General features: G+C 39.5%; 2 pseudogenes; both read right to left on the bottom strand.

Annotated features, from left to right (window-relative positions):
* Window positions 1-6,389: 6,389 nt before the first annotated feature.
* LOC148016375 (eukaryotic translation initiation factor 3 subunit B-like) lies at window positions 6,390-12,183 on the bottom strand (annotated as a pseudogene).
* An 826-nt stretch (window positions 12,184-13,009) lies between these two features.
* On the bottom strand, window positions 13,010-14,859 carry LOC148016374 (eukaryotic translation initiation factor 3 subunit B-like; annotated as a pseudogene).
* Window positions 14,860-25,460: the final 10,601 nt, after the last annotated feature.

Raw genomic sequence — 25,460 nt, 5'->3', positions numbered from 1 at the left:
GGATTTTGCGCCATAACATCAGCTGACAAGGATGGTTCTAAACCATACATAAACTTATGTAACTTGGCCTCATCACTGATGCTTTCCACATACATGGTCAAGTTGAGGAATTGGTTTGTATATTCTCTTACACTTAAGCCCCTTTATTCCAAACCATACCATCTTCGTGCTAGCTTCTCTTTTTCAAGAGGCGAAACAAAGACTTCAGCCATAAGTGCCTTGAAAGCTTCCCAATTCTCAATAAGTACATTCTCTTTCTTGATATACCTCCACCAAGTATGGGCAAATCCTTCTAAATGCAGGGAGGCAAAGTGTATCTTCATGTCATCAGTTTTAGGAAATATGTCAAAGTAGGACTCCATCTTAGAGGTCCATTCCTCTAATTCTGATGGTGAAGATGACTGGCCATTGAATTTGGCTAAAGCAATTTTGTCCTTGAATTCTCTATCATGGAAGGGTTGCTGTCCCAAAACTGGCTGATCAGGATTTCCAAGTACAGAACCTCCATATTGGGACTGAAATCTTCCAACAGGTGGCTGAGAATTACCATGTAATCTTCATGTTGGTAAAGCACCCCTAGAATTCTGAGTATGCAGTCCAAAAGCTTGAGTATTAGCTCCATTCAAACTGCCCAAATAGTCATCATGCCTTTGTGAAGCTTCTCCTACTTCATACTGACTATTTGGAATGCCTCTTCTTCCAATGATCCCATTTCCATGACCATTCTGGTTAGATGGCTGAAGTGGGACTGAAGGGCCACTGTTTGAACAAGCTTTCTCATTAACTTCCTTTGATGCCATTTGCAACTGCATAAATTTTGCAATTTGTGCCATGAGTTGTTCGTTGGATTCTACCAATAGAAGCCTTGGTCTGATCAGTAGATTGAACCATCTGCTCCATTCTTGACAAGATGGCCTCATGTCGTTCCCTATGTCTCAATTCATGGGCACACAAGGTATCAGTGAGTATACTGATTTCTCCTTGTTATTGAGGCTCTTCAGGGTTCTCTTGAAGTGCACTATCCATCATAGAATCCCTGATTTGCTGTGCATAGTCCTCCTGGACCTTATTTTTGCCTTTATGTCCTGCCATACTAGTGCAGTCCTGCAGTACCCCCTGTCAGTAAAACGGCTATAACTTTGGCTAGAAAACTCCGATTGCAAAACTTTTTTGTGCGAATTGAAGCTTACAATGCCCTCTTCGAGATGAGCTATAGCATGCTATAACAGGTTTAGGACAGAAAATTCTGTAACTGAATTTCAGAGTCTGAACTGTCCAGTCCTGCACCCTGTTTAGACCTGTAAGTGCCCTGTTTTGACCCTGTAATGCAAGAAAGTAACCTCAAATGGCTACCAAACCCTGCAAAGGGGTATATAGGACCTGTAGGTACCTTGTAGTACCTGCACCTGTGCTTCAGTATCAAAGGGTGTACCTGTATCCACCTGTAAATACCCTGTGGGTAACCTGAAAATGCCCTGTTTTACCCTGTTTTAATCCAGTAGGTACTTGAGTTGTTGGAAAGTCTTCAATCTTCAATTCTCCACTCGCTGTACCTGTGTGAGGATAAAACGGCAGGACGGGCTCCCTACACGGGCTCCGAATCACCGAGAGGTGGGCAAAGTTGTTGAGATATCGAGCTCCACTCGTGATACGCCAGGGTGACCGTTGTGTATTTATGTCACCAACTTGTCAGTTGCAAACGCGGTTGGTACACCGCCCATGAATAATAGCTACATGATAGCTATCCTTATCTACTCTAGTTCGTGGCTTAGTTAGTATGCCACCTTAGTTAGTTGAGTTTGGTTTGAGACCCATATATAGGGTTCTTCTATTTCTTTGTATGAGAGTTCTTTTGGCTTCCACAACTAAGAAGAGGAAAACTGTTTTCAGCCTCCACCCTTGTGTATATTCCCCCATTGTGCAAGCAAGAAAGCTACAAGTGAGACTCCTTCCTTCTCTCCCACAATCTTGACATGGTATCAGAGCCTTGTTCGTGGTAAGGAGCTCAAGAAAGCAAGCCAAGATCGCGGTGTTCTGGTAAGAGGAGCAGTGTTGCTTCCATTTTCTGTTTTGGGAGCAGATCTCTGCAGGTAGCACAGCCGGAAATTGCAAGAGTGCATTGTCTCAGGTTGAGATGCCCTTCGCGGTGAAGAAAGAGGAGAGAGAAAGAGGAGAGAGAAAGACTGCAGAGGAGAGAGAAAGACTGCAGGAAGAGAGAGAAATAGAGTGACAAGGAGAGAGAAAGACTAGAATTGGAGAGAGAAAGACAGGAAAGATGTAGAAGCCATGGAAGCTTGGAGCAAGAAGGGAGAGAAAGATTGTAAATGTATTGATTTGTCAAAAGATGTGAAAAATTACAACTTCTCTCCTTATATACCAGTGTCTATGTGACATGGCATATTATTAGCATTCTAACTATTCCCAGCTTCTTACAATTACTAGCAAGCTGCATTGCAATATGTATATCGTAATTTCTCTACTTGAAGATGATAAAAAATACTTCCTTTTTATTATGGAAAATTCAATTTAGCTTTAAACTTGACTATTGATTCTTGAGTATGCATGTGTGCGCATGATAAAAACCATAGAATTGAGAATACACATTGAATCATTAAGCAAATTAAGTATGTTACAGTGAATGATCCATATCATCTTCAATGAGATTAGCCCTTGCTAAACTATCTACTTCTAGGTCTATGTTACCAAGAGGTAACAAAACAAATAAGTCTATCCCACTATCAGATGTGTTGCTATATTTCTCAATAACTTCATTAATATCATCGACAATCACATTATTGTCTTCTTCTGCGTTTCCTTGAACATCCTCACGAGGTTTATCTTGTACTATATCACGCATATCATCCATTATGGTGTCATCATGCACATCATCATAAATTGTTGGATTGTCATCTGCTATCTCCATGTCCGTAATATTACCATATATTGGTTTTGAGCGATTAGATATAGGGATGACATACCACCATCGGTTATTGTTTACCATTGGATGATACACAATCTGTATTTGAAAAACAAAAGCAAGAAACTTAAATACTTATTATATTGTATATATATATCACATGTATACATATTAAAAATTTAGCTTTTGCATATGTACCTGCTCGCATTGTTGAGGTAGTACTAATGTGTCATTCTTGTTTTGGTGAAATTTTGTAGAGTCAATGATTACAAAACCACTTGGATGACGTCTGATTGTGCAATGCTGACCATTTGTTACCACTTCTTTAAACCACTTCACATCTAGTACATATATAAAGAATCGTCTAAAGTCAAGCTTCAGAATATCTTGGATCAAGCCACAATAACCTTCCATGGTACCATTGGCATCCTTGGAAGTGAGCAAGGACACCACAATCTTGGGTATTTCTCTTTTCATCTATACGTTGAGTTCGAAGATGTTTACCCTCACACCCAATAGCATTGAATAATGTGCACTAGTAGTAAAAGATAAAAGATCAAACATGTCAATTATTTATATAAAATCTAACTTATAGAAACAAATAATTGATAGTATGTCTCACCTTTGATAAGCAACCTCGTGCATATTCCCACTCTTCTTGAGATATATTAATTTCCTTCTCTTTTTCCATTCTCTCCATTTCCTCATGTAACCAATCTATATCAATATGACGTGGGAGCGCATTTAGATGATCTGAAAATGAGACATTACGTCCATATCTGGTGCGAAATTCTTGTCTTTCAATTTTTCTTCTTGCACTTGCTTCATTATATAGTGTTACCCATTTGCTCATTACATCACTATTGAGTACACAAAAACTATTTAACTTACAAAGTTCTTCTTTTGTTAGCACTTTACTCATTCCTTTTCCTTGAGGTATTATAGAGGTCATCCTCAAGTCTTCATCATCTTTCCATAGTCGTGGTTGAGAGGAATCCACTTCAGCAAGATATTCAGAGATATAAACAAGGGATGATTGCACTAACCAAACCTCAGCCATGCTTCCCTCAGGCCGTGCTTTTTGCCTCACAAAATCTTTCAAGGTTTTCATGAAGCGCTCAAGAAAAAACATCCACCTTGCATGAACTGCCTCACAAAGTGCGTTATTTGGATGGAAGTCTCTAAATTATTTTATGAGTAGTACAATGATGTGACATGAGAGTTGTACATCTAAGAATGCCTCCTTACTAATAAACTTCTTTGATAATGCATACATGGCATGTTTTAAGTCTAAGATCTCCAGAGTTGGAAGAAGAATGCCACTTTTGGTACTAAATGGACTCTCTCTAACGAAGCTCAGGTATGGAGACAAGAAAATATCAATGTAGTCTCTAGCAACTTCAAGATAGACTTGTGTTGCAACCATGCTCCACTCCTTTCTATACTTTCTATTATTTGCTAGCTCTCCCAAACACCATTGGACTTGCTTGCTACATATTCTTTGTGTTGTAGCCCAATTTTGACAATCATCTTGTCTGATATCTATTTCCTTAAGGATATGTTCATCAACAAAAAAAGAATCATAAACAATGGTAACATGACTCAAAGAAACCCATACATCCCCAAGAGCCAATTGACTCTTGGGCTTGTTGAGAATATTGACTAGATTTTTCACATTGTGTATAAAATACTAATCATGCATGCTTGAAAACTCTCCATTTAATAATTTGCTTGAAAGAGGCCATCCATCCCATCCAATCTCATATCGAGCACCATGCTTATTTAAATAATTATCTAATATTGCTTTTCTTCATCAACTATCTCCATCTAATGCATGTCCAATAATAGGGCCTACTTTTGATTTGAGCTTCTCATCCCGTAATGTCAAAATTTCAATCCATTGTCTATGAATAAAACTTCTGTAAAATCAATTACACGTACAATGAGCAGCAACAAACAAGTGTGAAAGTGCTTCATGAAGTGGATTTGCTACAAATACTCTTGCATAACTACCAATAATACGAGTCTCAAATGCATCAACAATGATATCATAACCTACTTTTCCTTCTCCAACTTTAATCATGTGTGATGTCCCGCATTCATGGTCTGAAGGCTTGTATGCATTGTTAACACCATATTGGGGAATATGGGAATTTTCCATAAGTTTGGGACACATAGTCAAATCTTTGGATTTGTCATAACTTGAACACTATAACTCCAAATCGAGCACTTTATAGCTCAATAGATTCCATTTTCCAAGTGCTTTCCAATGATAGGTCAGATCATATCGTTTTGATAAACTTATGGGCATGTTATCCGGGTGCCACATTTTTAGTATTCAAAAAATGGGAATTGGGAGATTCCCAAACTCACTAATCTTGTGTTAAATCCAACGAGAGTATCATCTTTAGGATTCCACCTATGATGAAAATAGTAAAGGTTATAAAATCTTAAAATTTTATTGATAATATTTTTTGCAAGTCAAAAGAACAAATATTTTAGTATGTTTACCTTATCCGCTTCTTTATAGCGGCCTCATCTTCCACCAAGATAAAGGGAATGTTTCCTATAATACCATGTTTTTCTTTTGCCTTTCGATATATTTTAGCAATAGCATCAAACATATATCCATGTATCCCATGGATAAAGTGGGTGGCTTGTCTATGGCCTCTTGTTGTCGTTGAGAGTGAAGGGCCATTTAGGTTAGCAGTCAGGAACTCATGCAACTTTGGTCCACCCCACATCTTTGCAACCTCAAACAAAGATTTTGTATTTGTACTATATCATTGATGTTCCTTTGAATGTACCATGTTTAAGTCAAAATAGTATATAAATCGAACCTTGAAGGGCACAAATGTAACCATGTGTCATCGTACTTGCATCTTACACAAGCAAAGATTTGGTCTCTGAAGTCATGTAATGTCAATGTAATGACTTCAAAATATCAATGAACTCAGCACTAAGTAGTGATGGAGGATGACTTTTTCAGATTTTTAGCTATCTCTTCCTCTTTCTTATCACTAATTGGTGATGGAGAGCAAGGACACCATAAGAACTGCATGCAAAAACGCGCCACACTTAAAACTCAATAGCAATAATTCATGTTAGCTCCAATTTTCACTGCATATAACTATTACTTCCAAATACTTAAAACTCCATAACAATTCCTCTCAACTCCTATTTGCACTACATATATATTTTAATTCTAAATAGGAGCTTCTATTAGATGAAAACATGCAATCCACTACTCCAGGCATAAGTCAGTGTGGGTACGAATTCAACCCATACTACTCTGGCAACACTTAAAACTTCATAGCAATTCAAGTCAACTCCAATTTTCACTGCACATATATGTTAAATCCAAACACCAGCTTCCACTAAATGGAAACACATAATGTACTACTCCAAGGCATAAGCTAGCTGGATAAATTCAACCCATTCTCCTTACCTAGAAAAGCCTATCCCTACGAAGTCAATTAAGCAATTTGCCACTGAAAGACCAGATATTAAAACCATTCTCAATTTGATGTACATATGTGATTGACCTTGACACAAACTTGATTACAAGTAAATGCAAATGATTATAGATCACACTACTTAGAAGTAAATGGTAACTATTCTATAATGTACTATATTTTCCTATATCCTTTGAACCAAAACCATGAGAGTTCTAAAAATCATTACCTTCCTATTGGATCCCAATCTACATCTATGGCCATGAAGTGGTGAGCTATGACGATTGTTTCCAATTCATCAGCATTGTAGAAATCTAACTGCCCATTGTATGCCTTTAGTCCAACCAAAACAATAAATTGCCCAATTGGAGACCAATAAAGGAAATTTGCTTGCTTACCCTTCAAATTTTCGACTTTGTTACTCGCCCCACATTGTTTGGACTTTTCATAGAGTAGAGTGTAACATCTTGTCTAGGTCCATCTCCACGAATGAGATGGCAAATCTGTGACCTTTAGGCTCCCCTGCAAATGCAATAATTTTTTCATTTTTTCTTTCTAGTTCCAAAACCATGGAATTGGAATGTCTCTCTCCTAGATTCAGAGCAATTCAAATCCAGTGTATGTACTCTTTTTTTGTGTACCTATCTACTTTCATGACCAAATAATCCCAATGCTTTGCTAGTACATTTTACAATCACTACCACTGAATAAGTCCTTTTGTATGAGCTCCTCCCTATTGGGGATCTACACTAGACTTACTTGTCAAACTATGCAAGAACCAATTAAAGCAGCAAGTCCAGTCGAGACACTCCAAAAATACACTATTGTGAATGATAGAGATAAAGGGGGTGACCCTGCTCAACACAGTAGCAACAATGAGCTAGAAGAAAAAAATGATGCACAACACAAAAAAATACCATTCATAATAGGAAGGCACAACAACAATTACAACTTCTAGAAACAATGCATCTTATGAAAGTTTAGCATAAGGCCAAATGCACTCACTCTAATAGGTTTATTTCCTCCATTTCCTTCAAGAACAAATAAAGCCATGATAGAGTCTATGGGGGACCAACTAAAGACCATGACATTGTCTACTATCAAGGATTTCTTATCAAGAAGATTCATGGTCTCAGTCTCATACACGTTGATTGCATTCTTGCCTATTAGAGCAAAATACTTGTCATCTCTATATGCACCAGCATGAAAGCATCCATTAATCTCAATTAACTTAAACTTATAAGAGAGAAACAAAGAATAAATAGAGAATAATTATACTTGACCACTAGCTAAGAGACACCTACCACACCCCCTAATCCACAAGTTGCAAAATCATCTACACTTTCCTTAAATTCTATAAGCACTTTCCTAGCCCTCACATCATAATAAATTAAGTATCATCCTCTAGATAAACATATCTAGACATCAATAGATACTTGTGCAGGTATTTTTCCAAAGAATAAATAAAATTCATCAATAACCTATGTATCTCTAGGGTTGCTTGGTTCATGACTACTATATGTCACAATCTTTTTGTCTCTTAGAGAGAAGTTAATCAGTCTAACCTAAAAGAGTAGATCATAAAATTGATACAAGTGCCAGCATTCATATTTAGCAACATTCCCAAATTACAAACCATAAAATAGAGAAGATGAGCCATACCTAAGGATGAATGTATCACATTATTTGGCGCACCACCCCATATAGCTACACGTTGTTTATGAATTGTGGAAAGGTAAGACCCAAGGGGAGCTACAACTATCTAAACTACAGAAAATTCAACTTACAGAACAGTGATAAACAAGGTCAAGTTTCCCTGATCTAGCATCATTCCAATAAACTTTAATCTCTAATCCAAAGCAAACAAAAAATTGGTCTCGGCCTTGTTTATCTTTCACCCAAGTTAAAAGATTTTCCTGAATACGCGTAAATCATGATGAGATCATACCTAAGTAGTCTAGAATGGTATAGATGCACCTGCAAGAGTAGCTACATGCATACCCCAAGACTATAAGGTGTGACTTTTGGTGGTGCCCATTTGTTTGACACTTTCATATACTTGTCAAATTCATCAAACATGTTGATTGCAAAAACATGGGACTTATCCAAATTGTAGCCATTAGTTTGTTCTCTAGCTATTTGAGACTCTTGACTGCATGAAAATTATATAAAGTATAAGTTCAAAGACCAAATGCATGATCCAAACCTGGACTTCTATGTATACCACACAAACAGAAATCAAACAATGATTCACAAGTTGGCATTCTGTAACGTGTCCACCTGTTATCTTCAGGACACATCTTAGCAGTCCATCGGAAAGGATGTCTAGAAATCTCCGCCCGGCACTCCCATGGAATGTTACGGGGTTTGCGATCTAGGGCTTTCCGCGTCTACCACGCAGCGGAAGTATTTCGGCTATTCCCACTTAGGACCGACCTGAATTAGGGATTTCCCTATTGGTCATTTCCTAACGGCAACTAGCGTCGAACTCGAGCGAACTACTTTACGTAGAAATGCCAGGTCCGAAGTGGATTCACGCTGCACTTGGTTCAAGGAGAATGGGAAACAAGAGGCATGTGAAGCTCAACCTCTCTGCCATAAGGCATAGTCCCATTCCGTTCCCCTAAAACAATATAAATCGGGATCATCTATAACTTAGACTCTAGGTCAACGCTCTTGCTGTTCGTGTTCTTTGAATGATCTTCCTATTGTCCATCGTGATTGAGAAAAGTTCCTGGCCAACCGGGACCACCCATTCGTAGGACAAACCTATGGCCACATCCTCTGTACTTTCCTTAGGTTGTTTTAGTTATTTAATTACCTAACACATTTAGTTGGACATGTGTCAATTAGCCTCCTTAATTAACCCGTTAGGCACTGGTTCCTTCACGTAATCATAGCACTTGATATAGAAAAACAATGTCAAACAAGTTCATTTTTCAATAGCTTATCATATTTATATTTCAAAATACATAAAGTCCAGCCCGTAGGCTTACCCATAATCCGCCCAAAGGCTATCCAACAATCGACAGGGATCACTAATCCAAGATTTTGCCCGTAGACTAGTATGCGGGCCTCGAGATCAAATCCCGAGTCATGTTAGCCTCTTGTGCAGGGCCTGGAAATCGAGGGATTTATGGCCAGAGCCCCCCCTGGCACCCAAGCGTCCTCTTGCTCCAAGTAGCGCTCAACGAAGAGACCTCTCGTGGCGGGTTCGGTCCACCTTCCCGGCGCACTTAACAACCCTCTTGGTTAGGGTCAGGCAGGCAGTCAGGGGTAACTAAAGCTGCCTCTCCCTTCAGGCCTTCAACCTGAAGCATTAGATATCTATTTATCCTTTAATTCTTTGAGCAAACAAAGCAAAACAGTGCTCTTAAAACTGTTACAAGCACAGACAATTTCATTGGTCGTTATTTTTGGCCAAATGCTAAGGAGTGAATCCTTCTTTTCAAATGCATCCAGCACTCGATCCGGGATCAATTGCGACTTGGCAAGATCTCCAAGGGTTTGTTTGTTAACCCTATATCTTGGGTTAGGGCCGTACCCTATTAACCCGACTTAGTCAATACCTTAAGTTCATATATTATTCCAATTTATAGATGGGTCCTTTGCCTCCAAGCAAATATCTAATCCCCGTATCTTGGTCACTTTACCCAAGAAAGGTACTATATCAGGACAATTCATCCTCTTGCAAGATAAACTTACGTAAGAATCTACCAATTCTCATTTCGAGGAATTGGCCATTCCCTTGTGATCAAATCACAAGATCATGCAACTCTACAACTTGTTGCACAAGTGTTGCATCAATTATGGGACTATTTACCCATCAAATGGAGTCACGAAACAATCTGTTCCTGATTGCATTAGGCTGACATTGTCAGTCCTAGGGTTTCGAGTTTCATTTTCTTAGCGAGAGATTCTTAGGAAAACCATAGATCACTTCTCGCAAGTATGTCCTACTATCCCTACATTCACTGAATGTGGGCAAGTATTTAGGGTATAGGAGTTTCAGTTTTTGGCAATACGTGCGACTAGATAAATGTCTTCACTATGCTAACCCTAGTCAGTTACTTGGGATACGTTGCATTGAATTGACCCTTTTCTGAATGAGTACTACACGGTTTTAGGTGTTTAGGTTTATACCAATTCAACCTGTCTATTCTTGAAGATAATTACTCTATCATTTCCATATCCACATGAGTCATTGTCTACACGTAAGTTGAATTTCAAACCCTAACTTTTCGGTTTAAGATCAAGCATAGGTTAGGCTATAGGCTATAGGATAATTCCAATTAATCATTCTATAACATGCGAACAAGATTCATGCTAAAACATGCAGCCTTTTACTACTTTCATTTTCGAATGAATTTGTCGTATGCAGAACTTACACACCCTTCTGTTAAATTAAGTTTTTAGACCACTTGCCTAGTTAAATCTTCTTCATGTAATCCTAGCAATTTCCTACGATTGCTAATAACTTTCTTTAAGAATCATTTCAAAAAAAAATTCAATAATGCAATATGCGATTTATTCCTTCCATGCTTAATCAAAGTGTACTTTCATAATTCTGTTTTGTAAATATGGACATTAATCTAATTTCAATTCATTGCAAGGCACAAAAACTACTTGCTAGAAATGCATATCAATCTTCTGCTCACTTTATTTTGTTCGTTTTATTGAAAATACTAATGGCCGAACTCTTCTGTCGTGAGCTAGTTCTTTTAAATTAACCAAAGTATTTAAGACAAAAAATGCATCCTATCTCCAAAAATCATCCACGCACGATTGAATTATAACAATGTAAAATAAAAATTAGGAAGAAAAATCCAGACTTGTGGTGAGCTGTCCACGTGGATGTTAGGAGACAATCCTCCTGCGGTTGCGCCTTTTGTGCCTTCTTAGGGGCCATTGCGAATTCCACCTTTTTGCCTTGGACGTAGAGTTATGATCTTGTCCGTCTCTTCGTACGCGAAACTCCCTTTGTGAATCAGCTTTAGAAGGCCTTAAAGACTTGTGGGAGTTGCAATAGGAATGATGGTTTTTTCTAAAAACGGGTTATGGTAAGCTTTATGGGAGATGTATGGAAAGAAAAATCCACAGAAATGGAGTTTAAAAACATGGCTTTTTGGAACACGGGGTCCTAAATTCTGGAGTGAGACTGGGGGAAAGGAAGTGTAAGGGCCCGCTTGTGAAGGGGTTAAATCCCGGGGAGGGGGTTTTAAAACCTTTCAAGGTAAGGCTTAGTAAAGCCACGGGAAAGGGCTTAGTGGCTTTCTACAAGGTCTACTGAGACCCCACAGAAAAAGGGAAGCAAGGGGTGTATAAGCCCTTGCAAGGAGAATTTTATGTGGGGGGGGTTTACCAAGCCCACATGGACAAGGGCTAAGAGGACCCACAAAGAGGAATGGGGGTGTAATGTGGAAGGGGGCTTAGGAGGCCCAACATTGAAAGCTTCTAAAGCTTCTAGAGCTTTCAGAAGCCCACATGGAAGGAGGTCAAGTGGGATTTTTGACTGGTGGCAGTGACAACGTGTCAGCTCCTCTCCCTCTCACGGCGGCGTCGACAGTCTTCCCCTCCTTCATGACTGTAGTGCTTCATGGCAACGTCGGCAGTCTGACCCTCTTCCTCTCTCCACACCAACACTCCCCTTCTCGGCTGGCGGTGATGTGGGCCTCTCCCAACTCATGGCAGCGCAGCGTCTTGTCCCCCCCTCTTGACGGCCAACATCAACCCTCTCACTCCACGGCAGCGACCAACGGCAGCATCAGAGTTCTCGACTCTCCCTCCTTTTTCCAAAGCTCCCATAGCCATGGTTTGGTAATAAGTGTTGTTTGCCTAAGCTCTTGTCTAGTGAGGTAGTCCAATCTTCTACCAAATCTTGTTCCCCTATTTCCTCTCTTCTCTTCTTGTACTAGCTTCTCCCTATATATTCTCATTCCAAAGTAATTAAGCTTTGATATACTATTGCAATGACTACAAGAGAAGTCTTTGAATGGTTGCCCATTGGTTGAAGCACATTGACAATCAACATAACAAAAGCAACCATCTATTTGAAAACATGTTCTTCCATCATCCAGACTTGCCCTAGTAAAAAGTTATGCGAACCAAAGTTTACTGCCACATTGATCATCTAATAAAGGTCTCACATTGATTTTCTTCTTATTCACTTCAATAATGTGGCTATATAAACCTCAACATAATAAGTTTAAACTTTTCAATGGATTTCTATTATCCTCATGGTCATTAGGAGATAGGGGGTGATGAATCACCTTCTGTTGGGCTCCCCACCTTTGTAGAAAACAAAAACTTGCTTTGCTTTCGATCATGTGTCGCTCCCTTTCGAGGACGTCCTTGCAAGCCTATAAGTAATGGCTTGGATTTGTCAACCTCCTTTGAAAACACCTTTGTGTGTAAGATTGTCTTTGTTTGTTCAGTCAAATTAGTATATAAATTGAACCTTGAAGGGCACAAATGTAACCATGTGTCATCGTACTTGCATCTTACACAAGCAAAGATTTGGTCTTTGAAGTCATGTAATGCAGCTGAAATGACTTCAAAATCTCAATGAATTGAGCACTAAGTAGTGATGGAGGATGGCTTTTTCAGATTTTTAGCTATCTCTTCCTCTTTCTTCTCACTAATTAATGATGGAGAGCAATAACACCATAAGAACTGCATGCAAAAACAGGCCACACTTAAAACTCAATAGCAATAATTCATGTTAGCTCCAATTTTCACTGTATATAACTATTACTTCCAAATACTTAAAACTAGTTAAGAGACACCTACCACACCCCCTAATCCACCAGTTGCAAAATCATACTTAAAACTAGCTAAGAGACACCTACCACAAAGAATAAATAGAGAATAATTATACTTGAACACTAGCTAAGAGACACCTACCACACCCCCTAATCCATCACTTGCAAAATCATCTACACTTTCCTTAAATTCTCTAAGCACTTTCCTAGCCCTCATATCATAATAAATTAAGTATTACCCTCTAGATAAACATATCTAGACATTAGTAAACACTTGTGCAGGTAGTTTTCCAAAGAATAAATAAAATTCATCAATAAACATCATATTGGGGATATATGGGAATTTCCCATAAGTTTGGGACACGTGGTCAAATCTTTGGATTTGTCATAACTTGAACACTATAACTCCAAATTGAGCGCTCTATAGCTCAATAGATTCCATCTTTCAAGCGCTTTCCAATGATAGGTTACATCATATGGTTTTGAGAAACTTATGGGCATGTTATCTGGGTGCCACCTTTTTAGTATTCAAAAAATGGGAATTGGGAGATTCCCAAACTCACTAATATTGTGTTAATAACCTATGTATCTCTAGGGTTGCTTAGTTCATGACTACTATATGTCACAATATATTTCTCTCTTAGAGAGAAGTTAATCAGTCTAACCTAAAAGAGTAGATCATAAAATTGATACAAGTGCCAGCATTCATATTTAGCAACATTCCCAAATTACAAACCATAAAATAGAGAAGATGAGCCATACCTAAGGATGAATGTATCACATTATTTGGCACACCACCCCATATAGCTGCACGTTGTTTATGAATTGTGGAAAGGTAAGACCGAAGGGGAGCTACAAATATCTAAACTACATAAAATTCAACTTACAGAACAGTGGTAAACAAGGTCAAGTTTCCCTAATCTAGCATCATTCCAATAAACTTAAATCTCTAATCCAAACCAAACAAGAAACTCGTCTCGGCCTTGTTTATCCATCACCCAAGTTAAAATATTTTCCTGAATACACGTAAATCATGATGAGATCATACCTAAGTAGTCTAGAATGGTATAGATGCACCTGCAAGAGTAGCTACATGCATACCCCAAGACTATAAGGTTTGACTTTCGGTGGTGCCCATTTGTTTGACACTTTTATATACTTGTCAAATTCATCAAACACATTGATTGCAAAAACATGGGACTTATCCAATTTGTCGCCATTAGTTTGTTCTCTAGCTATTTGAGACTCTTGAATGCATGAAAATTATATAAATTATAAGTTTAAAGACCAAATGCGTGATCCAAACTTGGACTTCTATGTATACCACACAAACAGAAATCAAACAATGATCCACAAGTTGGCATTCACATCTAAAAGTCCACCTAGACCTGAGGCATTGTGTACTCTATAAAAGCATAGCCTTTAGTCTTTTCAATTTCTTCATCCTTGGGCACCCAAAGGCTATGCTCTCTAATAACTCTAATTTTACCAAATATCTTCTAAACCACACCCTCAAGCTTCTCATACTTTTTTGGAAACATTCGCATCAAGTAAATGGTAGCCACACGCACCTCTGGATCCCAAAATCTTCACGGGGTTGGGGGGGGTAAAACATAATGTTTTCGAGGTTGACTTGGGAGAAGTCGATCTTAAGATGGATGCCATCCCTCTGTAGGTCAAGGGCAACGTGATGGGGAGCTTGCGGTGACTCGGTGAGCTGTGCCATAGCCATGAGCTCAAAGGAAGAATAGAGAGAGGGGGACTATAAGTCTTCCAACCCAATCCTTATACAGAGAGAAATTCTAAGAAAGAAGAGTTTGAAGCTTGGCTCTCTCATCAAGTTTGGATTTTCTCATTCTTCATGTTCCTTTTTTTCTCTCGATTTTCATAATAGAAAAATTATGTGTGAGGCAGTTTTAGTCATGATGCATGGGAAGACCAAATTTCTTGACGCCTGTTCAGACCTTGGCAATGGTATTGGTTGGGATATCTGACCACTTCTCCATGTTTATTAGTAATCTCTAGGTGTTTTCGGTGAGCCTTGTTAATATTCTATAATAATTTTTTTAATTAGAAAGAACCTTTGGAATGGGAGACATGTTTCATTCCAAGCCTTCCTTGCAAATGTATTTATGACAGCCATGTGTCGACTTGCATGCCCAACTACAAACACCCATGTGCAATGGGTGCTTTCTTCCATTTGTCTCGTATCACATAGGAACAATCCCATGATTGAGAGACCCTATAGAGATTATAAAAGAAGGTATGGGGAACACAACACTCAAATATTTCATGGCCCTACCACCTCAATGAAGGGTAATAACCACTATAAAATCTGATACATGACAAACCTATCATTAAGATGGACTTAACGTGGACGTACATGAACATGTATGAATATTAACTTTAATATTGACATATAGATATTACTATTATAATTATGTCTTTATATAAATGTATATATAAAATCATGTGTCTTTGTGTAATGATATTATATAAACTTATATATAATAATAATATATTATTATTATTATTATTATTATAATATCATGTGAGGAGTCATCTTCATCTTCATGATTGAGAGAAGTAGTATTAGCAAGATCATCGAGCCCAGATTCTTCATTTGAAGAGTTTAGATAGCCTCCATAAATAGTCATCACAGAGTTCACAACAATTATTTTCAATGCCATCTAGATGCCAGATAGTCTCCTCCATAAGGGGATTTTCAATGGCATGCTGGTGAAACCTACATCTTTCTGATAATGTCTCTTCATCAAGGTCAATGCACATAGGATACACTACAAGGATACAAGCACATAGAGATGGCGGTTTTTGACGCAAATTAGCAGTGACGGTACTTAGGCGAAAAAACGTGGGCCGAAACCCGAGGCGTCATTTTGCGAGAACGAACAAAAGAGAGAGCAAACTCCATCTTTCATTTGGGAGGGAGAGGGAGAGAAAGAGAGAAAGAGGGAGAAGGAAAGCTTCTTGTCGTTGCTGCCGCCATTTACAAAGAAGAGGAGGAAGTGTACGGAGGACCAAGAGGAGCCGCCATCGCGAAGAGGAGCCGCGGAATCCAACCTTCGGCCTTTGCGATGAGTGCATTGTTCCCTCTTGCTTTTTTTTCTCTCATTTTCTTTTGCTTGTTTTTGTTAAAAATCATGTGTATTGAGAGAGAAAGAGAGGAAATGATAGAGAGAGAGGAAGAGAGAAAAGGAAAGAAGGAATGAGAGAGAGAGTGAGAAAACATTAAACATAATAGGGAAAGAGAGAAAGAGAGGGAGAGGGAGGGAGGGAGGGAGGGAGGGAGAGAGAGAGGGAGGGAGGGAGAGAGATAGGGAGAGAGAGGGAGGGAGAGGGAGGGAGAGAGAGAGAGAGGGAGGGAGGGAGGGAGGGAGAGAGAGATAGAGAGGGAAGGAGAGAGGGGGGTGTCGCGTGCCCTAGAGGGGCAAGCAGGGCTGTCACGTGCCTGGAGGGAACAGGGGAGCTTCCACGTGCCCTGGAGGTGGCAGGGGGGGCTGCCGCATGCCATGTGAGGAGTGCGGGGGGACCTCCATACATTACTAAAACCCCCCCCCAAAGACCCTATAAAAAGGGCTTAAGTGTGAATAAGAAAAAAAAAAGGGAGATGGTGACCCTTCACGTTGGTAAAAGCTGGAGAGAGAGAGAGAGAGAGAGAGAGAGCGAGGGAGGGAGAGTACTAAGAGAAAAGAGGGAGACTAAGAGAAAAGAGAGAGAGAGAGAGAGAATGAATTTTTTTTCCCTCTTTGAAGAACTCCGAGCTTGCCGTCTTTCTTTCCCCCCCGGCCCTCTTGGAGAAGGTCCTCATGCACGAGTCCCTTCCACAAGGATTCGTCTCTCTTGTAACTTGGGTGCGTAGCCACGAAGCAAAAGCCAAATCATACGATGACTCCCAAGCAAAATAAGGTCCAATCGAACACGAATACCGCTTCAACTGACGGAGCTGCTGGTCAAGGAACTGCGTCACTTGATAACTAGGTGCGTCCGATAAATCCTACCCTGATGGGAGGCCTTAAGGACGTAGGCTGACTTCATTGGGACGGGAAAGGTATTCGACGAAAGTCTATGATAACTAACCACAATTTAGTTTACATCATTTTATCATATTGGAAATTGTGTTTACTTGCACTTTGGCATGTTTTGAACGAGTAAATTGCACGAAAAGTTTTGCATTCATGCAGGCAAAAAACATCAAGGACCTTATTGGTTGCGCTCGTAATGCTTTAGATTATGCACTAACATTAGCATGCTTGAAGGTATTGACAAATGGGTTATTAGAACCCTTATGCATATTTTTCATTAAGCTGAAATTGTACTTTTTTCTTTGCATTACGAAGTTTGTGAAATTGGAAAGGTAGAAGTAACGGCTTGAATCAAGTACATGAAGTTTGTGAATTGCTATGATAACGGTTAAGTATATCTAGGCCATTGCAATACTAAAGTATGTATTACACCCCTATAAACCTTCAGAAGGAAGTGGTTCACTTTTGCATTAGGCCTGATAACTTGACGTCCTCCACCCAAAAGAAAAATACAAGTTTCTATTTGTATTTTTCATAAGTTCATCGAAATGAATTCCCAAAAGCAAAGACCTACATTGCAGCATTGTCCTAGGGAAGAGACGCCTCTAGATTACATGGCATCATGATCAGTTTCAGTTGTGCTGCTAGGGATTCATCTTGAAGATAACTATAAATCACACATACGAAATACTAATAATTGCTCAAGAGCCATTCAATAAAAATGAACCCTATATACGCAAGGATATGGCTCAACTCAACTTATTTAGGGTTTTAAAGAAATGAAGCCAATCTATTGTTACTTCATAGGGGGGCCATGAGACAAATAAAACACTCATTGGTATCTATTCTAAATCTAGCCTTGATAAAGCTAAAAAGACCTTGAAAATATCACAACACAATATTAGTGAGTTTGGGAATCTCCCAATTCCTATTTTTTGAATACTAAAAAGGTGGCATTTGGAGTTATAGAGTTCAAGTTATGACAAATTCAAAGATTTGACCACATATCCCAAACTTATGGAAAATTCCCATATTTTCCAACATGGTATTTCACCTTTAACCATGACACAATCTGATGTTAATACAAGAGAGTTCAAGTGTCTTCTAAGATAAGAACCTAGATTTAAAGGCTAGGAAGCTAAGAAAGCTACCATCTGCCAACTATCAGATATAGATCCAATTGCATAATTTCTCGTTCCCTTCACACAATGGGGGGGACGAAATGAAGGTATTCCCTATCCTTCGGAGGATATTGGAAATTATCGCCAAGGCAAGAAGGACAAATGCTAGGGTCAAGAGAGGGACCCCACCTTAGTAGATGTCTCAAGCAGTCATCTGCACCTTTGTTTGTGCTTGTAGATATAGGAACACTGCTTCAACTTATTATTATTAATTTTTTTTAAAGAGAGATTGTGTAACCTCAAACTCATAAATGAGCATAGTGAATCAAGTTGAATGTTTAGAGGGTGCGCCAAACCACCCCCATTTGACCCTCAATCCTAGCTAGGGGGTTCTAAATAGCCATGATGGGAACGTGGACCGAACTCACCATGAAAGGTCTCTCCGCAGATTGGTTTGAACGTAGGAGGACACTTGGATGCCAGGGGGGCTCTGGTTGTAAATTCCCTGCCCCAGATCCTACTCAAATGATCAGCGTGACTCACGATAGATTATCGAGGGGCCCTTGTTACTAGTGCAAGGCGAAAACTTGGTGGAAATTAAGTGCATCCTTACGGATTGAGGATATTGTCCCTTTTGAACAAGATTTGTATCTCTAATAAATTGCTAATAGTAAGTACTTCTAGGGAACTTATTTGAAATTTTTTTCATGTCAATGCCATAAGATTACATGAACGAACCCTGTCCTAAAAGTGATAGGGCTAATTAGACAACTAAAGTATGCCAAGTGAGGGAAGTGGGAGGACAGAACCCCTGACGGGTTTGTCCTATGGAACCGTGGTCCCAGAGAACCGAGAGGCTTATCACAAGGTTTTACTGACAACCGATGCTTAGAAATTGTTAGGTTAGAACCCGAATTCATGCCATTTTAGGGGACCGGAATGGGACTATGCCCTATGGGCAAAGAGTGGAGCGCCGCATCCCTCTCATTTTCCATTCTCTTTGTACCAAGTGCGACATGGGTCTGCTTCGGCTTGGGTATCTCTGCGTAAAGTAGGATGTCCGACACTAGAATACTGTCAGGAGACCTTGACCATTAGGGACTCAAGTTTCAAGTTGATCCTATTGGTTCAGTCGTGAACATTCCATTGCCAGGCGGACTCAAGAAACCCTAGGCGACAAACCCCATCACATTCCATGGGAGTTCCAGCCGGCATCGCTTAGATTCATCTCTTGATGGACCGCTAAGAACGTGATTGGACAGTCAATAGGTTGGCATGCTACAATTCTATTGTGACTGTCTTTTAGTTCTCATTGAAATATTTTTGGCTACCCCACATCTTCTTCTCTAGCTCTTCCATGTTCATGCTAGCAATGACAATGTTAGCATAATCCATCTCCATCCCATTGCCTTGTTTGTATTGATTTATGTTTGTGCTATGTGTTCCGTCATCTCTTACTCCTTGTTCAGCCCCCTAAATATGCTACATGCATGAAAGGGGGAGCATATGCCACATGTTGGTAGAAAATATTTCCTTTTTAATGAACTTTATATAGCTACCCTAGTTAGTAGACCATGTGCCATGACTTCCTATTGACAGATCCCCTCTTCAAGTTTCCACATATTCAAGAGGTTCTATGTCTTTCATTTAAGGAAAATGCTATTAAAATTTGAATTGTTTCTATTTTACTAATGCTTCTAGTTTGTAAGCGACTCAAATAACTTTGGATAACTATTTGTGCTTGTATGGATGCTAGGTATATCCCACACTTTAGGGAAATTTGAGGGGAATTTCAAGATTTGGAGCCATGGCATTGATTTGAATTGAATGAGATTCTTCTTTTTTTTAATGTGACAAGGAAATATCTATATTGCTAAAAATGATATTTTATCACTACAACATATAGGCCCAATAGCGACGTTTAAAGCGACGGAATTATTCATGGAAAAAATTACCCCCGTCATCGCTAATTTGGTTAGCGACGCTGATAGCGATGCTAATAGCGATGCTCATAGCGACGGTTGCAGAGTAAATTTCCAAGGCAAATAGCGACAGTTACAAAGAGGAAAAATTTTGGGTGGTAGGCCATGCAGCCTTGCCACCCTTCTAGCTATATGCACTAAATATTCTCGCATAATTCATTTGCCAATGTCACCTACACCTAATGTCTAAAAATTGTGTATCTGATTTTTTTAAAAAAACTGACTTGTACTTTCGAATGTATAGCCATGTGTATCAGTTGAAATCATTTATCCAACCGACAGTAGATTCTTGCAAATTTTGTTCTGCCATCTGTCCAATCAACAATAGATTTTTGGTAATAGAAGGTACATGCAATACATCATGTAGGCTCTTCTTTCTGTTGTCATAGCTACAGCAGTCTACCTTCCTATTGGTAGGCCGTTTCGCACTCGTGCCCAAAATCTTTCCATCCCTTTCAGCTCCAAGTCTTGCATGACTTCCCGAACAACGTCCTTATGAAAATATATTTTCGGGATGAGAAGCTCATATCCGCACTGCATTCTCCTTATCTTCCAAAGGGCAATAGTGCTTGGTTTCCATCTCCTCTTCTTCTTTGGTGGTCATTGTGCTCAATGGAGAGCACCTGTTGCTGCACTAGAGGAGGCTCCACCTTCTGCTCTAGGTGGCGGGCTTTGCCATGAGGCCTTCCCATGGCCGAGAAATGGAGACATGCTTGCTTGGAGCCTGCCATGCAAGGTCGAGGAGGGCAAGATGGAAAAGAGACATAGGTTGGGGTTCCCTCCTTCTCCTTTGTAGTTGTCCCCTCTCTTTTAGTGGATGCGGTGGCAATGGTAGTGGCAGTGGTAGCCCCTCTCTCTCTCTCTCTTTCTCTCAATCTCCCTTGTGTTGATCTGTCTCCCTTATTCTCTCTATACATCTCTTCATCAACAAAAAGAAAGAGAGAAGTAAAGAAAAGAGAAAAACAAAGAGAGAAGAGAATGCATTTACCTCAAAGCTTGAAGAAGAATCTTTTTGCACTTCTTCCTTCTTCTTTTTCTCCTTCATGGGTTCCCTCCTTCTTCTTTGCACTTGTCCCCTCTCTTTTTGTGGTGGATTGGCACTGGCAGTGACCTCTCTCTCTCTCTCTCTCTCTCAATCTCCCTTGCGCACGTTGATCTCTCTCACTTCTTCTCTCTATACACTCTTCATCAACAAAAAGAAAGAGAGAAGTAAAGAAAAGAGAAAAACAAAGAGAGAAGAGATAATACACTTACCTCAAAGCTTGAAGAAGAATCCTTTCGCACTTCTCTCCTTCTTCTTTGCAGTTGTCCCCTCTCTTTTTGTGTTGGATTGGCGGTGGCAGCGACCTCTCTCAATCTTCCTTGCGCACATTGATCTCTCTCACTTCTTCTCTCTATACACTCTTCAATAATAAAAAGAAAGAGAGAAGTAAAGAAAAGAGAAAAACAAAGAGAGAAGAGATAATGCACTTACCTCAAAGCTTGAAGAAGAATCCTTTCGCGCTTCTCTCCTTCTTCTTCTTCTCCTTCATGGGTTCCCTCCTTCTTCTTTGCAGTTGTCCCCTCACTTTTTGTGGTGGAATTGCGGTGGCAGTGACCTCTCTCTCTCTCTTTCTCTCAATCTCCCTTGCCCACGTTGATCTCTCTCACTTCTTCTCTCTATACACTCTTCATCAACAAAAAGAAAGAGAGAAGTAAAGAAAAGAGAAAAACAAAGAGAGAAGAGAGATTGCACTTACCTCAAAGCTTGAAGAAGAATCCCTTCGTACTTCTCTCATTTTTTTTCTCCTTCGGGAGTTCCTTCCTTCTCCTTTACACATATCTCCTCCTTCTTCGTGGATGGCGGCAGTGGTGGCGTCCTCTCTCTCTCTCTCTCTCTCTCTCTCTCTCTCTCTCTCTCTCTCTCTCTCTCTCTCTCTTGTTTACAAACCTACAAAATGCCATGCTCGAGTTTTGACACTTTTTTATGAAGCCTCTCTCTCTCTCCCATTTTTTATTTCTCTCCATCTTTCTCTTCCTTTCCCTCCCTTCTTCTCTCTATTTCTCTCCCTCCTTCCCTCCCCACTCTCACTCAACTCATCTCATTGCAAAGACAATCAAAGATACAAAATAAAAAGCTTAAGAAACAAAGATATTGAAAGAAATGTCACCCCACCTCTCTTGATCTCTCTCTTCCCCCTCTCTCTTTACTTTTCTTTCTTCACCTCTCTCATTCTCTCATTGTTTTCCTATTTCTCTCTCCCTCTCTCTTGCTCTCTATTTTTTCTCTCTATCTCTCTTTCTCCCTCTCTCTCTCTTCTTTTCACTCTCCTTCCTCTCTTTAACTCAGCCTTCTTTTCTACCTCCTCCTCTCTTCCTTCCCTCTCCCTCTCTCTATTTCTCTCCCCCTCTCTTTCTCTCTCTATTTCCCTTTCTTTGTTTCCTCTCTCTTTGTTTCTCCCCCCTCTCTCTCTCGTTGTTTCTCTCACTCATCCTCCTCTCTTCCTCCCTTCATCTCTCATTTCTCTCTTCCTCTTTCTCTTTGTTTCCTTTCTCTCCCTCTTTCTCTCTTCCTCTCCCTTCATTCTTCTCCCTCCCTTCCTCCCTCCCTTTTTTTCCATGTGTCTCTTTGCAAAGAAAAACAAAAAAAGAAAACAAGAGAACACAAAAATAAAGCAAGAAGAGGCAATGTACCTACCTCAAAATCCTGAAGATGAAACCCTTTGTACCTTCTCTTTACACCTTCCCTCCCTTCTCCCTTGCACACTTCTCTTTCTTCTTCGTGTATAGCATCAACGGTGGTGACAATGGTGATGAGCTCCCCCCCCCCCCCTCTCTCTCTCTCTCTCTCTCTCTCTCTCTCTCTCTCTTTCATTCTTTCTCACAAATGTTTTCTTGGCAAATGTTATGCTCGGGTTTTCAAAACTTTTTCCTCAGACCGGCGTCGCTATTTGCATCGCTAATAGAATTAGCAACGCTAATAGTGACGTAAATAGCGACGCTAATAGGGACACTTTTAGCGACACCGCTTTTTTGCATCGCAAATGGCCGTCGCTATTGCCCCATTCCCTTGTATTGTATTTGTGGATCTATAAACTATTTGAGCTATGTGAGTAAGAATTAAAAGTTATCAAAATGCACAAATGTATCTTACAACACATGTACATTTTGGATGCATACAAATATATCCATTACAAGTGTGTATCAACATTGTCTTATTTGAGATTGACTACATGGCTGATGATGAGGCCTATCAATTGTGATGTATATTACTTAACATGACTATATAAGCATGACTATGTTAGATGTTATATTACAAATTTGTTTTGATTTGTTGTGCATGCACATTATCCTATGATCCATAGCTTCATAATTTTATCTAATAAACACAGCTATATTAGGTGATATATAGAAATTCTCCTTGCTTTACCATATAGGCACTTATTTTATTAATTATAGCTTCACATTTATCTAAAAAAATTAAAAACCTAATTCGAATTAAAAAATTCCTAGTCACTAACTAGAAAAGTTTCTACATTTACTAGATATAAGCCTAGTTACCATCTAGTTTAGTGGTGCGCAGATCGGTCGCAGATAGCTCACGTGGTGAATCCCGGAAGGTCCCCAAGAACAAAGAACTCTACCTTTTTGCACAAAAAACCATGTAAAAGCATGCACGACAAGAGGCAAGAGACAAATTGGGTTCAATCTCCCCCATGCCTTGTGTGAGCACTTCACAAAGCATGTATTTTATGTATATTTCAATCTTCATGCTCAATAATAGCCCAATTTACAAAAATATGACAAGCTTTTAGCTTTTGAGTTTGCTTTCTACAAAAATAGGAAAATAAAGCTAATGGACGGTGCCTATAGAGTCTGGCACGCCCAATCTCAATGTCCAAATAGAAATAACATATCCGGGCGCATAGGCGCATACAAAATAATAATCAATAATCAATGTCTCTATAGACATAACAAAATATAGGCGTGGCGCCTATCAAAATATAGTCCAAAGGTCGAATACTCGCTAAACTCCAATGCTTTCCTCCGCCACTGCTGCTATCTCTACACATCAACTGAAGCATTCACAATCGTTAGTAAAATAATACAATTAAACCAACAAAAGTGAATACCTAGCAGTCTTCAGCTACATAAATAAATCCTAACCTTAATTTATTACGAGTGCGCACTCTAAACTCATAAACGTTTATTAATTTAATATGCATTTTGCGGAATCACCCGCTATGGAATCACCCATGTACACACTAAATTAATGAAACGCCCGAAAAAAACAGGCGTCCCCATCAACTTCTCGCACAAAGAATCCTCTTTGTGTATGAGCCCCGGTCATGATGCCAGGAGGCATATTCCACGGTGGATTCCATAAGGTTTTACGGTGGATTCCGTAAACTTAGATGACCGGGGCTCATACACAAAGAGGATTCTTTGTGCGAGAAGTTGATGGGGACGCCTGTTTTTTTCGGGCGTTTCATTAATTTAGTGTGTACATGGGTGATTCCATAGCGGGCGATTCCGCAAAATGCATATTAAATTAATAAACGTTGATGAGTTTAGAGTGCGCACTCGTAATAAATTAAGGTTAGGATTTATTTCTAACCAGTTGATTTATTTATGTAGCTGAAGACTGCTAGGTATTCACTTTTGTCGGTTTAATTGTATTATTTTACTAACGATTGTGAATGCTTCAGTTGATGTGTAGAGATAGCAGCAGTGACGGAGGAAAGCATTGGAGTTTAGCGAGTATTCGACCTTTGGACTATATTTTGATAGGCGCCACGCCTATATTTTGTTATGTCTATAGAGACATTGATTATTGATTATTATTTTGTATGCGCCTATGCGCCCGGATATGTTATTTCTATTTGGACATTGAGATTGGGCGTGCCAGACTCTATGGGCACCGTCCATTAGCTTTATTTTCCTATTTTTGTAGAAAGCAAACTCAAAAGCTAAAAGCTTGTCATATTTTTGTAAATTGGACTATTATTGAGCATGAAGATTGAAATATACATAAAATACATGCTTTGTGAAGCGCTCACACAAGGCATGGGGGAGATTGAACCCAATTTGTCTCTTGCCTCTTGTCGTGCATGCTTTTACATGGTTTTTTGTGCAAAAAGGTAGAGTTCTTTGTTCTTGGGGACCTTCCGGGATTCACCACGTGAGCTATCTGCGACCGAT

This window comes from Lygodium microphyllum, chromosome 23 (genome assembly GCF_053477565.2).
Source record: "Lygodium microphyllum isolate KBCC chromosome 23, Lygodium_microphyllum_v1.1.10, whole genome shotgun sequence".
NCBI classification, from domain to species: Eukaryota; Viridiplantae; Streptophyta; class Polypodiopsida; order Schizaeales; family Lygodiaceae; genus Lygodium; species Lygodium microphyllum.
This window is presented reverse-complemented; position numbering and strand designations above follow the sequence as displayed.